Raw genomic sequence first — 14,763 nt, 5'->3', positions numbered from 1 at the left:
AAATTTCTTATGCCGGTCAGCAGGACTTTTGGCGTAATCCTGTGCAAAGAAGAGGTTGGAACCATTCCAATTGATTTTCCCTTTTTGTTTGGCAGCCTGAAGAACCTGGAGTAGATCGGTATACTCCAGAAAGTACAGAATAACGCCTCTGGGTTTTACTGTAGAAGAAGAAGGAGTAGAAGTACAAGATGGTGGTCCCAGACGATGTGCTTGTTGGATGTTTAAAGCTGGAGATTTCGGGAGACCAAGAAGCGTAGGTAAAAAAGACTGGAAAAAATATATGGAATTTGATCCTTCAAGTCCCTCTGCAAGTCCATAAATGCGTAGGTTGTTACATCTGTTTCGATTTTCCAAATTTTCCTCCTGCTGCTTGAGATCCTGAATTTCTCTGTGCATACTAGGAACTTGGTCAGAAAAAACTTGAACTGAAGCGATAGTTTTCTCAAGATGATCAACCTTTTGCTCTGTGTGCGACCAGTTGTCTTCAAGACTGTGAAGGCGAGCGTTTGTGTCTGCCATGTAGGGTTTGAGTGAACAAATCTCCTCCATGTAGGGTTTGAGTGAGCGAATTTCTTATAGTAGGAGCACCATAGAGATAGAAGAGGTTGTATTAGTAGGAGAAGGAGGATTTGTTTTTACTCACTTCCCTGGAGTAGAAGCAGACGAAGGAGGTAATTTAGAAGTAATTTTTGTGTTAGAGCGAGGAGTATGAGGAGAGGAGCACTTTATGGAAGGAGAGTCATTAGCTGCGTCTTCCGAATTCTCTTGTAAGACACTAAAGGGGTTAACATCCTCCAAGGACATGCTGGACGCATTGGCTTGCTGAGAAGTGTTTCGATTATGGGGCGACATTGCTATTGAGGAGGTGAGCGATAAATAAAATGTGTCAGAATGCACAGGCTAAAACCAAGGCGCGAGTGGAAAATGCAGCAATAAACTTGTTATGAATGGTAAATCCAAACCACGAAATGTAAACCCACTGATTCATTGCATTAGACAGGCTGATTCAAAGATATAATAACAGTGCCATTAAGCTCCAAATAGACAGTTTGGTGAAAGAGCAAAGTTGATAAATAAAGCAAATTATATAGGTGGCAACTCCTGAAAGGCAGTCTTTTTCCATAAGCTGATGTGTAAGATACCACACAGTATAAAAAACAAAATGGCGGTGAGGCACAACCTTAGGCAGAAAAAATTGAGAAATTCAGTCAGTAATGAAAAAAAATGTAAGTTCCTTGGGGCCAAAACTTCACTAAAGATAAATAATCCACAAAGAAAGCATTTTTTGGAGGTATTCACGCCATTTCAGAGAGTAGCGTGTGAAGGAGGACGTGCAGCGCTAACCGTGGACGGCAGAAGCGGCAAAATGGCGGTCGCGGCTCAGGCGCTATCCGTCGATGCAGAGAAAGCGATAAAAAGCGTGATGTCTCTCACCCCGGTCAGCAAATAAGACAGCATCATAGGCAGCAGGCGTTCCACGATTAGAGAATGCAGATTAGAGGACAATGTAGTCGTTAGGAGCACTCAGAAGGCTCCGGTCGCGACTACATATCACCGGAGCTCTCCGGGGAGGCAGCCATTTCCTTTGGCGCCAAAACCAAGCCGCCCCCATATGGTAAGTTTTATTAAAGAAGCATTCACAGAAATCAAACCAATACACAGGTGACCCTAGTACTGAGGTTAATAAAAAAATGCATTGGCTTAAAAGTGTTTTAGAGGTGTGCTGCTGAATGCCACAGTGGCCAATTACCAAGGATACCTAGTTTAGATTCGACCCGAAACCGCTTCACTCCACCACCTTACACTTCCTATTTTTTCTCTCACTCTTTCAGATTATTTTCATACCAGATCTCTGATTAGTCTATGTTTTCCCAACTCTCTCTTCCTTCCTCTTTCTCCATTGGATTTCTCTCTCTTGTTCTGTGTTAAAATCTGATGATAAAAAAGTCCCAATTCACACAAATGAGTGCAAGTGCCTGTTAGAAATAGGGCATCAGCTGCAACTACTGTCAAAAATTCTATACTAGGTGACACAGTTAAATGTCTAATATTTCCATTCATCTCATGTAATTTGTTAGTTTAAACCTATGCACTCACCCTATACAAAACGCTGTGAAGGCTGTCCTCCCAAGTTGTAAGCCTCAGCTATAGACAAGGCCCTAAAAAGGGAGAGGGCCTTTAATGAGTGATATAATCAGAAACAGAGGACCAATAAAGAGGGTGAAATGTTCTAAATGAAAAAAGTAGAAACAGAAAGACAAACTCAAGAATGTTGAAATGTCTGCACTGTCATAATCAGTGGTGTCAAAATAGCCCCCACGGTGCGCGGGTGGGGGCCCGAGCTACAGGTGGCCCCCTCTGGCTCAATGCACAGGCGGCGGGCCCTGAAAGCTCCTGCCAGGGTCCAGAGCATAGGGGTCCCCCTCCATGTACATTTCAGGCGGGAGGGCCCTCAAGGTTCATTATGCCACTGGCCATAATAAGTTCCATTTATTGCAATGTATTGTAGGTAGCATTTTTATAGTACCTCGTACCCGTGATCAAGCCCCCAAACACTTACTGGGGTTGTGGTTTGAGTAAGAGGTTATGCAATTTGTCATGCATGGCTAGCAAACTTTGAAATTATAGAGGGGTGTATGTAGGAACAGCCTTGCTGTAAAACATTTAGCTCTGAGTGGTATCTTTCCAGTACAAAATACTACTCTCAGACATAATTTACCCAGTTTGTTTGCGTGCTGTAGATTGCAGCATACATACGAAGTTTGATAACTTTGGGGAAAAAACTTTTCTTCGACATAGCGCCTGCTTTGTAGCCTTGCATACAAATGTTGGTAGATAGGGCCTTAAGTAAAAAAATATGGATGGTGGCATGGGAAAACATGTACCATGTCCCATCCATGGAAACCCCATCGATGTAAAGTAACATAGAGTAGAACAAAGTACTATGTCAGTTACTTTTAGACAACTTTCCAGCACAGAAAAATGAAGTTTTGTGCTGGAAAGTTAATATTATATCAAGACTTTATGCTACTTAGCTTCACTTTTTGCCAAAGCCTTGATAAATATTCCCCAAAATGTGTAGGTTCCGTAGGCCATGGCTGTCTGTAGAAGCACATCCCAAATGAGATTGTGACACTTGCTGGTTTCCAGGTTGCTGTTGCTGATAATTGCTCGCTGGAACACAGAGAAGAACTTTAGTTGACTGGCTTCAAAGAGTTTTGATTTGACATTTACTTCCCCTAAAACATCTGAGAAGGTGACATCAAGTGAAAGCACATCTGATTTCTGACACTTGGCTGATGCGCAACAAACGGAACATGTCTTATTTTTAATCTGAGGTAACTTTAAAAAAACACCTCCCACAGAGAGCATCCATCCATCCTTTTATAAGAAAATCTCGATTTCATTGAAGACGCATAGGTTAGCATTATGTGTAACCTTCTATTGCCGTCCTACTTGCAGCTATCGTTAAAGAACATCAGTACAGCACAAAAAAAATATTTAAAAAAATAATTTTCTCAGAGTACATAAGCCCAGTGCACTCCTCTAGCCCGTTTATACTGTAATAACCATGAGATCCATAACCTTCAGACACTATTTTTTTCTCTTCTTTTTTCTTTTAGCCAACACATCTCTTCTGAAGTCTCCTACTGTATGTTGTTGTCTGAAAAAGAAATACATAATAATAAATTCTACCCTGTAAAACTTTACTTTTTAAAAGATTCTTTTTATTAACAAAACCAAATGCTTCAGAAGACAGTACAGTATACATAGAGTGAGTTTTGGCGTATAGCAATACAAAATATGTAAGATTACCACAGTTGAACTCTCCCACTAGCCCTCCTGCTCCAACTGTCTAACATAATTCTCAATCAAAAAACAATAATCTGGGACATACCTGTGGCCCATTAGGAAACTGGGGCCTGCCCGGTTCTGTAACCCACCCAGGCCCCCCATAACTTCTCCCATTTACGTAGGCTCCTCCTCTGATATATTGCCTGCTCAGTCCGTTGACATCAATCGAAATCCTTTTCCCAGGAGTCCACCATTGGAACCACACTAGAGCCCAATTAACGTGCGATGTTGAGCTTCACCACCACCCCCGCCAGGGTGAGCCATGTCATGGCCCATTTGGGCCATACTATTTCTCCTGTCACCCCTAGGAAATGCCATCTCACTTCAAGTGGGACCTGCTTCCCCACTACCGGTGTCATCACTCTGGCCACACCCGCCCAGAAAGCCTGAATCCTGGGGCAAGCCCAGTATATATGGAAAAAAGTTCCTGTCTCACCACAGCCCCTAATACACATTGTCAAGGTACGATGGCCCATATGATACTGTACAGTCCTTGAGGCATAGGACCTGTATAATATGCGCAGTTGGATCAATCTAAATCTTGCTACCGCTATGTCTCTGGGGCTCTGCAGGGCCTCTTGCCAATCATCTTCCTCGAGGAGACTCACATCTGATTCCCATGCCCAGACAGTCAGGTGTATTATTAAGTAGTTTTTTTTATGCGTGAGGGATATTGCCTTGTCTATCATTGTATCAAGAAGTAGTCTGTCTTTGAGTGGTGTATACTCTGTTATGGAGTCCCCTTCCTTCAGGTGTTGTTGAAGTGCGTGATCGCATCTGTAAATATTGGATGTGTTCGGTTGCACCCATTTGGAACTCTGTCTGAAGACCATTAAATGTTATCATTTTCCCCTTTATCCAAATGTCCCCCAAGAGATCAATACCTATGCTACTCCACCTATGAAACCCCTTCATACCTCTCTTAGAAAGTCGCCCTCCCAAAGTGGCATTTGTTCAGGAAGCCTGGCCTCCCAACCAATCATTTTGGTCACCTTCCACCACGCTGTAACAACTGTCTGAGTATGTATCGGTAGAGACAGGGTGCCCCTCCTCCCCCATAAAGAGCAGACAAGTAGCTGCCCGCTCCCATAGCAAAACAATCAACCCGGTAGGCTGGCTCGGCAGTCGGCAAGAAAACCCACCCGTTAATATTAACAAGCTGAGCTGCCCAGTAGTATTTCCGGATGTCCGGTACAACTAGCCCCCCTTCTTAGACCCCCTTATGCAGTTTCTTTAGGGCGACCCCGGGGCAGCCCCCCTCCCTCAGCAATGTTCGTTGTTCAGACTCAACCGCACGGAAGAATGCTTCCGGAATTGGGAACGGGCAATTTTGTATAGCATGGAGGAGACGCAGGAGGGCCATCATTTTGAACAAAACCACCCTTCCCATAAGGGAGACAGGTAAATGCTGCCAATGGACCACATCCCCTTTCAACCTGTCAAGCTGTGAATTTACATTAAGCTGCATGAACCCCTCCTCCGTCTTGGTAATCCTGATACCCAGATATTTAAATGAGTCCCAATGAACCACGTCAGAGCTGGGGGTTCCCCTGCTAGAGTGTACACCAAGGATTTGTCCCAGTTTATGCAATAACCAGAATATTGGCCAAAGGACCGCAGGATATGGCTGAGCCTATAAAAGGACTGCCTGGGTCTATGGGCATATAGCAGGATATCATTGTGTTGTATCAAGTATTCCGTGCTGTGGATCTTCCCTTCTTCTCTGCCTTGCTGCTCAGCTACAGTGAATGTGTTATGGAATGCTGGTGCATGTGAGGTATTGGAATGTTGGGGATGCCTGGTGGTTGAATGTCAGTTGGGAGTATAGGCTGAGTAGCAAGGGAGCTGCTCCTGGTGGGGCTCGCATTATAATTTACAATGCTTACCTTAAGCTCTAGAAAAAACATTCTTCGTTGATCTACACCTCGGCTATATGGACTTATTTTCCCTTATTACATTTGGCGACGATCTGGATACATTTACGAGTACCTTTTAGATTATTAATTTTGAACTCTGAAGAAACTACATGGCAACTTCAAGAATCTGTTGAAACTACAACTTTTCAGTTTTAAGACAAGGTAAAGAAAATTTTAAACTTCAATCCATCGACCTATAAGCATACTGGCAACTATGAGCCCCACCAGTGACCACTACAACGGTCGCCCCACTTTCCTTTGCCAGTCCCTGCTCTTCTTTCCTGCTCTTCTATGCGTGCTGTGCAACTTCAGATGTGTGCTAGTTTCTGCACTTCTACTCTTCCTGCTACCGTGATGACAGCTGTGTACCTGTTCCTACTGACTTATTTCCGTTTTCTGCCTGTCTGCCTACTTTCAACTTTACGTGGCAGTTCCACTTGAACATTGATTTTACTCCTCCTGCTGCCTTGGATCCCTATTCTTCGGTTTCATACTTCATCTATTTATGAGCTGAAAGGTGCTTTCAGCCTGTGTCTTGATTTATCAAGCATCTATCTCTCAGCCTATTTCCAGCCTGATGTCGTGCTGATGATGTGTGCCTTTACTGTCCTTCTGGCTCTGCTTAAACCCATAGTGACGTATCTGTACCTCATAGAAAATGGAGTTTTGGAGCATTTTGCCAGTATTTTTACATTTACAATGATTTCTTTGCCCATTTCATCTTTTGTCTTCGCCATGGCAGTTGAACCGAGCAGTGCTCTTTGCTCACTCTTCTTGCCTGGCCTCAGCTCTCCGTCCTGTGGATATTCTGTGACGTAATTTTTCCCTCATGGATCTGTGCTCTTGTGGTGGTGTTTATACACGGTGATGCCGGGAGCAATCAGGCGCTGAGTCACCAGTGTGTGCCGCTATCTTACGTTTGGCATCTTCTTGAGCTATTGGGCAATTCTTAGCATAACTCACGCTTTGCCAATCACGTTTTTCTCTGTTACGGGACAATAACGTTTATTTAACCGTTGTGAACTGGTTTCACTCTGGAATAAGGTGTCAACATACTGTTTTTTCAACAGGCACTAAGAGGTGAGTCATATATGTGCGACTTATTCTATAAATTAGACTTGAGCGCACTTAAAATTGAAGAAGAGGAAACAAGTTGTAACTGTTTCTCTACCGGAACGCTTTGCTGCTTCATATTCCTCAAAAGTCATTTTGCTTCTCTCTTCTGTATTTGGTCTTTGTTCCGGAACTGTGTTCACCTAACTTTGCTTAACATCTTTAGTACATGGGTCTTCAGTGCGATTCAGTTGGGTTCTGCAGTTCAGAGGGACTTCGGGTAAGGAGTCGCTCACCGGAGAGAAATATCAGCTCTTTAAAATGCTTTATTGCTAATGTTTAATGCTTTTCTCTTTACTGTACAATGCTTTTCAGTACTTTTGCATTTCATTTTTCTAGTCATTCTAGTTTCTTATTTGTATAATACTTTGCCATTATGTGACTTTTCACCATTTTGTGCAAATAATTGTGTGTGAATTCGTCACCTACTACATGATAATGTTGTTTACACTGTTTTCTCTGCATGTTTGTCTTTGATGTATGGGTTATGATAGCTTTCGGCTATGTGACTTTCCACTTTTATATAATACTTTGGGCCCCATTAGGATGGTGGGCCGACATTGTCAGCCCGCCATCCTCTCGTGAAATGGGACCACCTGCCATAAGGGCAGGGGTCCAGTGGGGGCCATTAGGATGTGCCCGCCACAGTGCCAGGCTCATCCTGCATTCCTGACATTGTGGCGGGCAGTGCACTCAGCACCGCCCGCCAAAATGCCAAATGTGCATAACATGGCAGGCACCACGCGGTGCCAGCTATGTTGTGCATGGAAGTGCTGGGGGGTACCATAGGTACCACAAATGTGCAACCCACACCCCCAGAGTCCCTGGGGGCACGCAACAGTCCCCCAATGGCAGAAACCTCCTGCCTTTCACTGGCACGGAAAGGCACATCCCTGCACACAAGCTAATATGCATGGCGGTGTCTCCCAGACACCGCCACCATGTTAGCTGCTTTTCAGCCCGGTAGACTCTGCGACCGGGCGGAAAACCGGCGGACGGTCTTTACGTCCGCCGGGATCCCCACCGCCATGGTAATCTGGCGGGGAGGAATTTGGGAGTGGGCAGTGGTTTTAAGCAGGCGGATCACCACCGCCATATGGGCGGTGGCGACCTGCCCGTTATTGTGATGGGCCCCTTTGTGTGGACTTGTCACCTACATGCTTCCTGTTTTATAATTTTACATTATGATATGTTGCTTGCAAGCTTTACGTTAGGGGATCTTTTTGATAATTTGAGGTTTGTGTTCAGATAGCTTTTGGCTGTGTGACTTTGCACCTGTGCAATTTTAATTGGGTGTATATTAGTCACCTTTACTTTCCCTGTTTGATTATTAACTGTACAGTTAGTTTCATACAAGTTTTCACTTTTGAGGATTTTCCTTTGGTTGAGATATGATATGTTCTAGCCTCTGGCTATGTGACTTTCCACGTCGCCTACATTTTCCTTGCATGATATGGTACATTACAGTAATTTGTTGATAGGTTAGATAAATTAATTTTGCTGATTGAGGTATGCTCTATTATAGTTTCTGGCTATGTGATTTTCCACCTGTGCATTTCTTTCTGCGTGGACTCATCACCTATGTTTACTTTATATGATTTTACAGTATTTTCATTACAAGTTTACAAGAAACTAGCCTTTAGTTAATGTATTAGTTATTATAGCATTCTAGCTATGTGACCATCCACCCTTTTTAATTAATAATGTGTGGATTTGTCACCTAAATTTACATGACATTTTACTTTACAGTAATTACTTTTACAAAATTCCTGTTTCTTGGAATCTTTTAGTGATTCTTTTTTATGTCTGTCAGGTTCTATTCTACCTTTGCTATAAAGTATGGTAATGAGCGTGGATAGCCTGGCATTTGAGGTTATCTTCTCATTGTAGGTACTGCCAGCTGATGTATTTTTCATCCTTATGTGTATGAGTTTCCTGTGTGTTTCCCATATTGGGAGTACCTCCTCTCTTTCATGGTGGTTCCATATCTTCGGTTTGGCGTTCGTTGTTTATCATGCATGCTTGTCCGGCCAACTGGTGTGTACTGGTGTACTCAGGACGTTTTGTCCTGTGCTCTTATGGTGGCGGTGTCTATCAGACACCGCCAGCCATATTATGATGGGTATTTTACAATGCCGCAATGGAAAGGCATGCGGTCTTCACTTTGGGACCCCCTGCGGGCCCCCAAAGTGAAGCAGGGGTGGGGGGTGCACACGGGGGGGGTACCTGTGGTTCCCCCCCCCCGCATTTGCATATACAATGCGGTAGGCACTGCGCGGTGCCTGCCGCATTGTGTATGCAAATGCATACATGCATTTATGGCATTGTGGCGGGCGGTACAGAGTGCACCGCCTGCCACAATGTTATAAATGCAGGCTGCATCCTAATTCCACTCACCGGACCCCCGCCCTTATGGCGGGCGGTCCAGAGTCCCGGTAGGATGGCGGGCGGACTAAGTCCGCCCGTCATCATAATGACCCTCTAAGTGTGTGCAGATGTCCTGCAATGCCCCCCTGCTCCATTCCTAATGCCAATTCAAGAGCTGTAAACTCTTGCTCCAGAATTTCTCATTGCACCCTCTTTTCTTTAAGTCTAGCCCCAGCAGTCGCCTGCACAAAATCCCTCGCCCCCGTCGTATAAGCCTTCCACAGTATACAGTCGGATTGTACAGGTCTCAGGTTTTCTGAAATGTATAGCTCTGTGCGTTCCTCAAATTGTTCCCTAAACTCCTGATCTTTAAACAGAATATTCCCAGGGCCAAATGACAGCTCGCCTGCAAGAGTCCCACGGATGTAGTGTGTGAGAAAATGTAATCCAAACGAGACCAACTACTGTGCGCTGCAGAAATGTGAGTATATTGTCGAGCAGCGGGATTATGTAACCTCCACGGGTCCGCCAGCCCCAGCACAGTCACAACAACTTTCAATGGTCGCACACCCCAACCCTGGAGGAGGTCAAGTCTCAGTCTAAGTCAGGCATCATCGTCTCCTTCATATCCCCTCCCAGGATAAGAGTACCCAACGGCATGTCCAATAGTAATTTGCTACGGTCTGGAAAAGTCATCCCAAGCATTCTCGGAGGGATGTACACTGAGCAGGATCACTGGCAAAATATCCAAGGTCAAAAAATCAACCTACAAAAATATCTGTGCAATAATATTGATGTCAAGAATATCGACATCCTATTTACAACATGGTAAGTACGAAAATATCGGGAAAAAAATATTGATGTCAAAAATATCGTTATAAAAAATATTGTTTTTTTAATTTTAAAAAAATGTAAAATAAACTAAATAATACTCATAAATATAATAAACATAGTAAAAACATTATATAGGGGCTGATTCCGATTCGGGAAAATGCCTTCCGAATAGACGTACGGAGCTTTTTTCCCATACCATTCGTATGGAGAACCGTACCCGTATGTACGACCTAGTACGATGTGTACCCAAAGCACTTCTCCATACGAATCGTACCGAAGACCGCACAACTCACTGATCCATACGAATTGCATTCGGAACGTGCAGTACGCAACGTCTGTATGGATCGAAGCTGTATTTTCCGACCCGGCAAGTACGAATCGTATCGACAACACTCCGTAAGACTCTTTTTCGACGGGAGCTTAAAACATCCGTAAAAGCATATTTCGCCTCGAAATGCATACGAAAGGGACCCCCCGGGTACGGTGCGTACACCCCATGATAGCTGGGGTACGGTGTGTACACCCCTGGATTTCAGGGGCACGGTGTGTATGTCCCCGTGCGTGCACCCCATGAATGTTGGTGTACGGCGTGTAGGAGTACGGTTCGTACCCCCCAAGGTCGTAGGTGTACGGTGAGTATACCCCGTGCGTACACCGCTTGTGTTTAGGGGTAAGGTGCGTATGTGAATGTGTGGCTCTCCATACGAATTGCCTATATGCGACGTGTTCCGTATGAATCGTGTATTCATTACCCGGTCCGGATCGTACATGACAGGTCGTACGGCATGTTTACGAATCATGCGGTTCACTGTGAGAGTCTAATTCGTATGGATTTCGCCTTGTATTTCGTACGGTTCACACTGATTCGGACGTATTTCTATCCTACGGATCGTACTACGCGATTCAGACGGATTTGAACAAATCGTACAAAAACGGCTTCGAATACGAATCTTCATACGGATTCATTTCCCGAATCGGAATCGCCCCTATAATGTTTAAAATAATTAAGTAATGTATATGATTACAAAAAAATTAATTAAACATATTAATATAATATATAATATATATACTTAATTAGTATTCAGTTTTAATAATTATTTTAATGACTTATAAATAATTTAAAAATCTTATAAATTAGAAATACATCCATACACATAAAATAATAACATAAATAAAAATTTAATATGATGTAAAACCCATTATTTTTTTATTTACTTTTAATATTTTTAAAATTAATTATATACTATATTAGCTAAAATAATACAAAAAATATAAACTAGCAGAGGGAATAAAACTACTATTTCAACTCCCCCCAAAAAAACTGTAAGAAAAATGTTGGATAGAGTAGAGGTAAAAATTACTATTCCCACTCCAGAGTTCAACAGTAGGAAAAGTGTTGGTAGCGTAGAGAGTGCAACAGTAGGGAAAGGGTTGGATAGCGTAGGGGTAAGAATTACTATTCCAACTCCAGAGAGTGCAACAGTAGGGAAAGTGTTGGATAGCATAGGGGTAAAAATTACTATTCCCACTCCATAGAGTGCAACAGTAGGGAAAGTGTTGGATAGCGTAGGGGTAAAAATTACTAATCCATCTCCAGAGAGTGCAACAGTAGGGAAAGTGTTGGATAGCGTAGGGGTAAAAATTACTATTCCCACTCCAGAGAGTGCAACAGTATGGAAAATGTTGAATAGGGTAGAAGTTAAAAATAACATACTTATAAATAAATTTATGTTTTAAAATAATTAATACATTCATTATTAAATAAATTCAAACTATTTACAAATACCAATCACTAATTATTAAAAACATAATTACCAATGAATAATTAATTAACAATAAATTAATAATAAATACCAAATAATATTAATTAATAACTATTAATTACCAATTAAAAAATATTGAACAATAAAATATGTTTTTATAACAAAAACATATTAATTATAAAAAAGTAATTACCAATTAACAAACAGTGAACAATTAAATAATTTTGTATACCAAAAATATTTATTATTAAACATTAATTACCAATTCATAATGATGTATTAATATATTAATTAAAAATATCAATAAATAATATTTAATTACCTATTAATTATTAAACAACAATAAATTAATTTTCATAACCAAAAATGTATGCTTTTAAATAATTACCAATTAATGTTTAGGCCATCCTCGCGGTGGAAGGGACTGCCCGCCATAAGGGCGGGGGTCCCTTGGGGGCTATTAGGGCTATCTTGTATTCTTAACATTGCAGCGGGCGGTGCTGATCAGCCCTACCTTCCTGATCTTCCAGCTTTAGGGCCATCTGTTTGTGTTGATGGGCTAATTGCTGAACCCGCTCTTCCAAATTGCGCATGGTAGACTACAATTGTGTTATGTTAGTGGAGAAGTGTGGCTCACTGGTTAGAAGCGGCAGACTCCGAAGCAGAGATCCCAGGACCAGGGTTCAATTCCCGACGCGGCAGGGTCTTTAGCTCAATGTCCGCTGACTCGATAATTCTCGCCTCGACGCCTGCTCTAATCATGGGTCCCACGCTGCAACTCTGGGCAATGTGTAAATGTAAATGTAAATGTAAATGTGTAGGCATTTATATAGCGCACTGCTACCCGTGGGCGTCCTGGCGCTTAGACCGCTGCGAAACCCTTCCTGGCTTCCCTGAGAGATGGTCCCTTACTGGGAATCTCCAGGGTGAGACCAGGCATCCCCGGCGGTCTGGTGGGGCCGTTAGTGAAGATGAGGCAAGCTAATGCCCAGAGTTGCCGAGTGTGATCGCTGATCAGAGTGGGCACCGAGGCGAGAGAATTATCGAGTCCGCTGACCCTGGTCCAGAAACCTGCCGCGCCGGGAATCGAACCCTGGTCCCGGGCCGTCCTCTGCTCTCGGGTCTGCCGCCTCTAACCAGTGAGCCACACTACTTCACAATAGCTTGCTTAATCTCCACAACGGCCCCAACAACACTGGGATGCCTGGCTTCACCTTTGGGGTGCCCAGGAGGGGCGTCTCACAGGGAGAGCCAGGAAGGGTTCCACAGCGTTATACAGTGCCGGGACGCCCCGTTGCTGGGGCAGCTGTGCGCTTTACAAGTATACTACATTTACATTTACATTCATCTCCACCATTGTGACCCTCTCCAAGGTCTTGGTCATATCAGCACAAATCAAGTTCATTTCAATTGAAACTTTATCTTTCTTTTTTTTCAGCCTTGTTCTAAGAACTTGAATAGCCACCTTTATAGAGCTTAAAGATGGTTTGGATGTCTCCTCCTGGCCCCCAACGGTTACCTCCTCCGTGGGCGGGTGTTTCAGAACCTCATATTTATCCAATTTGTTGGACTGCACTTGTGCGGCTCCTTTAGGCTTCATCTTGCCCCGGGTGAGGACACAGTAAAAGATGAGAAATGGTGGACTCCCAGTGTGCACCCAGGTGTCGTAGTAGCTCAATAGCTGCCCACTCAGGTGTTAATATGCGTCTAAACCTAGCGGTGGAGGTATTCGGTAGGCGGGTGCCCCCCCCCCCCCCTCCCATCCGGCACTGCCCAGCATCACAGGGCGCACCAGGGATGGCGGAGGCAGCAATACGTAGAATCCCTCTCCAGCATGGGGTGTAGTGTCCTGGATGCCAATATCAATAGGATCAAGTCGATATTTAACATGGCCCTCACTTTCTGAAACATCACATCCTTGAGCAGGGATATCTGTTTAAAAATGGCTTCACGATTGCTTTTTTTATATGTAGTCAACTATGATTGCAAATGTTTTGGTTTGTTGGCACAAATATATTTTTTCAACTTAACCTAGATCCTTTTTTGTACTATGTCTACCATAGTGCACTATGAAAGTACATTAAATGTATATGAAAAACTAATATATTGACTACATTAGCTATTTAGTCATAAGAACCCTAAAGGTTGCTTGAAGGTATTAGTGTATTTGCAAAGCCTAAACAAACTTTTTTTTGCCTGGCGATACAATAGTTCTCTTACCCTGAGAAGTTCCTGAAATGTCAGATGTATCAATTGAACTAAACCCACAAACAAATTCAGTCTACAGAATACCAGACTTTCCACATGCATCATGCATCATGATAACCTCCAGTCTTGTAATGAAATGCCATTCTTCAGGTACCATGAAGCGAGAATCTAGATTTCGTTAACATCACACAGTGGCTAGGAGTATCCCACCTACCACTCCCAAAAGTTTTGGTTTGTTTAAGGGGAAATATGTTAAAGGAGGTTAAATAATTTGTTAATATATTACATAAAGGTTAGGAGTCAAGTTTTACGGGGCATGACCTGACGTCTGCCAAGATTGCACCTTGAAGCGGGAGCTCCGGCGGAGCCGCGCTGAAGGCCCACGATATCCGTAGCTAATCCTGTCCTTGCAACACCACAATCATCGGCGGAGAAGCGGGACATTGAGCGCTCTCGCCTGGTGTCGGAAACCGGGAGACATGCTGGGTGTAGAGGCAGTGAGACGAGGGCAAAGTTGGTGCGGCCAACAGGCGTGTATGCCTTCAGAGCGAGAGGGCGTAACACAGGCCCACGCAGCCCACGCATTGCGGGGGGGCCCCCAAGCTCCAGGGGGCCCCTTCGGGGAGAACAGACACAACACCACCACACATGGTGTTTGTGATGACATTTAGTGGCTGCAAATTCCTATTAGGTGAGAAAATCATCCC

At 43.5% G+C, this 14,763-nt stretch overlaps 1 long non-coding RNA gene across 1 annotated transcript in view; it reads right to left on the bottom strand.

The window, feature by feature from the left end:
• Positions 1-14,763, bottom strand: part of LOC147729826 (uncharacterized) — a 169,297-nt gene that overhangs the window by 121,913 nt on the left and 32,621 nt on the right. The gene's annotated exons all lie outside the window — the stretch shown is intronic.

This window comes from Lissotriton vulgaris, chromosome 2_1, assembly GCF_964263255.1.
Source record: "Lissotriton vulgaris chromosome 2_1, aLisVul1.2, whole genome shotgun sequence".
NCBI classification, from domain to species: Eukaryota; Metazoa; Chordata; class Amphibia; order Caudata; family Salamandridae; genus Lissotriton; species Lissotriton vulgaris.
This window is presented reverse-complemented; position numbering and strand designations above follow the sequence as displayed.